We start from the raw sequence: 3975 nt of genomic DNA on the forward strand, positions 1-3975 counted from the left end.
AAAAAGAGCCAGCCCACGAGCCCAAATGAGTTGACTTGTGTAAAAATTCTGAGCTCAACTCTATTCAATAGCTAGTCTCAATTCTCAAAATGAGCTCGAGCCACCCATGGGCTGAACTGAAAAGAATCGTGATGAAAATAGCAAAGAGGCTCGGCATGTTTGCTACCTCTAATGATGAAAATTGAGTTTTTAATTATGTTTTTAGCTAGTATTTTCTCAATTCAATAAATTCGGAATTGAATTCAGATTAGGACTTCTAATTTTTGTAATTATCTAGATGTTAGTTATTAATTAGGATTAGTCATGAAATAGAGTCATTGTTAAGATTAGTCATTAATTAACATTTTTAATTATTATAAATAAATTTTTTAGCCTTAATGGCAAGGGAATTTTTTGTATTTTAATAAAATATGATTTATTAAGATCTTCTCCACTTAACTAAATTCTCGTATCTGATATTAAAAAAAAAATCAAAGATTCCAAAATCTTTGTATTCATATGCAAACCAAAGACATTTTCGATGCCTAGATTTCTAGTATTCTTAGGAATCAATAAAAATTAGATGGTTGCCACATTTCGGTATTTGTTCTTGTTAGGTCTAAAGGTGTAATTGGCAAATCTGTAGACAAAATGACTAAATTGTAAATTTGTAAAAGTCAGGGACTCAATTGTACAATGTTATAAAAGTCAGGGACTTAGGTGCAATTTAGCAAAGCTAGATGGTAGGGACTAGGGTTTGAGTGTTTGGTTCAAATCAAGGTCGCGGCGTCGAAAGTTCGATAGCTGTTCGCCCTACCACCGCTCAAGTGAGAGGAAGCAGAATGGTCGTCGCTCGCTTGCCGCTCAATGTTCGCTCGAGCAAAGTGGCATCGCTCGCTGTTTGCTCGCTTTTCGCTCGAGTGACGATGTTATATGGAAAATCGTATTTTCGATTTCTGAAAAGTTTGACACGGCCCAAGACTCCTAATTGCCCCCAACTATAAATACAAAGGCCGTGAACATGAAAGAGAGATTGTCATATTGTGCTTTACATAGATATCATTTTCAATATTCTCTCAAGTGATCCAAGGTAGAACTGAACAAGGAATTCATCCATAAACACCTTGTGATCCGGGCAATCCACTGTTGAGGAAAACATCACTATTTGTGAAGACAAAATACATGAACTTCTTCATCTGTTGAGAAAGGGACTCTCTCATTGGGAGATTGAGAGAGGTGGACGACATGCGCAAGAACTGGACAAGAACAGGAAGATCTTGGAATTTCACTTGGTGATACAATCAGCTAGAGACCAGGAGGCTATATTGGACAGCAGATTGGCTGTAGGAGATAGATCGGGAAGCTAGCAAGAGACTAGCAGTATCTACGGCAGTAGATCGTGAGATTGGAACAGGGAGTCTAACTTGGTACGGAGTTTGGAATAACTTGTACTTGCTGGATTGGTATAGTGGAAACTACTGGCTTGGTCCCGAAGTTTTACCCACGTTGGGGTTTCTCCGTCATCATATTGTGAGTTGGTGTTGTTACTGTTTTATTTACCTTACGCAAATTGACAATTCAACATAGGCTTAATTGGACGTGTATGTTTAATCACCTAGACAACAATTAATTTGTAACTTTTTCACGTTAGGTCAAACGGTAAATTGGAACGTAAACTTGATAACGCTAAAATTTGAATTTGACATTGTAAAGCATTCCCGTAAATTTCCAAGTGGTTGTGGAATGTTTCTTGAACTTTCAGTTTTGAAATCAAATATTTCGACATGTCCTTCATATTTATTTTTATCGATTAGGTGATATGTTAGTTGGTATCAGAGTGACTTCTTTTCCTGATATTATTTGTGAAATCAATGAAAAAAGTAATGATGTATGATGACAACATTTTTTTTCCTTTTGATCAAAGAAGTTGATGGAGACAAATTTGGATGAGGACTATGACGTTCTTCCAATTTTCGATAAAGAAGTTGAAGAATTCTTAGATTTTAGTTACGAAGGTCCTCTAATCTTTGATGAAAAAAATTGGATTCAAGTCATGACACTTATGATGGATCCCTGATATTTGATGAAGAAATTGAAAAATGTGTGGATTTGTGTGATGATAGTTATGACGTTTCACCTATTTCCTATGAAGAACCTGATATCAATGTCTCTTATTGGTGTTCTAAAGAAATTAAAGTCGGTTTTAAGTGCCACACAAGAGGGCCCATGGATCTTGAGATGTCTCTATAGTTCAACCTTCATTTGAAGAATATTCTATTGTGTCCTAAAAATTTGCCAGGTGAAATACCGCTATTACGAAGAATCGGATGAAAAACACAATACAAGATTCAAGAGAGAATTTTTATTGATCGGAGGAGAAAAATATAGGTTGAGTTTATTAGGATTGGTCATGTAATAGAGGTAGTCATTTATTAGGACTATTCGTTGATTAGATTTTATTTTTTTATTTTTTAGTTATTATAAATAAAGGTTGTAGCCTTAATGGCAATGGAGGTATTTTTTTTTTTTTTTAGATAGAATATTATTTTTTAAGATATTATTCAATTTCTTAAATTCTCATATTTGATATTTAAAAATCAACGAGTCCAAAACTTTATTTTAATGAGCAAATCAAAGACTTTTTTTAATGCCTAAATTTGTGGTAATCCTATGAATCAACAAAAACTAAATGGTGATCATTTCACTACTCATTTGTTATCAAAGGAATTTCGAAAACGTGTCATTCATATTTATTTTTTAGCTTTCACGCTACATTACCTAGTAAATATGAACAAGAGTGGGTGAGATGCTTGTCATTGATAGCTTATTGTATTTGTTTTCAATAGTGATGAATTATCACGCATGAATTAATTTGTTAGTCATAAACATGGACAAGATTTGGTGAGATATTCTCGTCATTGATATCTTATTACATTTTATTTTATTTTTTTTATTGGAGAGTATCATGTCGTGATACCATATGAATGAAAAATGATTCCTTATGTGATTTTCTCGTGTTTGTTATGGTTAAGTTTGAACTTGTTTACAAGAATTTTTTAAGCCAATTTGAAAAGGTTTCTGTTTGTAAGGGAATATGCACTGAAGCAAACCTCATGCAACAATCCAATGCCCATGAATTAATAACAATAATAATAATAACAACAAGCAAGAAGAGACAGAGAGAAGATTAAAAAGATATTGAAGATATACAATAACATGAACGAACTTCTGAATAAGTTAAAAATATTAGTCGTCATTTATGGATGTGCTCTGATGAGTAACAATTTACTTGAAACAAATAAATCAGGTTACAACTTATGTTACTTTATACTTTAAAACATTATATATTGTGTTAACATTTAATTTTTCATACAACGTTGTCATCATCAGTACATTTAATCAAATGACGATCACTTTCTTATATAGAATATCTTAATACTATAATTTTGTGGTTTCAATACATACTGATAATGACGATAAGAAAAACACACACACATGCACATATTACTGATACAACATGCTTGGCTTGATGAAAGTTTACACTCAGCATGAAGGGCAGATACGGGGATAGCCAAGGCTCGCCAAGTCCTAATGCAAAATGAATTGGAAAAAAATACTTACGGAAATATCCTTGAAATTAGGGGTCTTTTGAAAAATCATATGAAATTGTATAAAAAATAACATACAATGTCACTAGAAGATAGAGAAAAAGGAAGTGGGAGAAGCAAAACAAAGATATGGTGGTGGAAGTTTTGGCTAGATTGTTGGGTTCTAATTTGGGGTTTTCTAATGCTCTGGAGTTTTGGGGGTTTTGAGAGTATTAATTATGGGAGTAAGGATTTTATTTAGTTTTATGGGTATTATTCTAATTTTTTTTTTTAGTTTTTTGAGGGTAGTGATCCTAATTACCCACATATATACATATATACACACTCATGTCCTAACTTGTTCTATAATTAACTTTGCCAGTGTATATAATATTTGTTGGACAATTAT

This window comes from Olea europaea, chromosome 9 (assembly GCF_002742605.1).
Source record: "Olea europaea var. sylvestris chromosome 9, O_europaea_v1, whole genome shotgun sequence".
In the NCBI taxonomy this organism is placed as follows: domain Eukaryota; kingdom Viridiplantae; phylum Streptophyta; class Magnoliopsida; order Lamiales; family Oleaceae; genus Olea; species Olea europaea.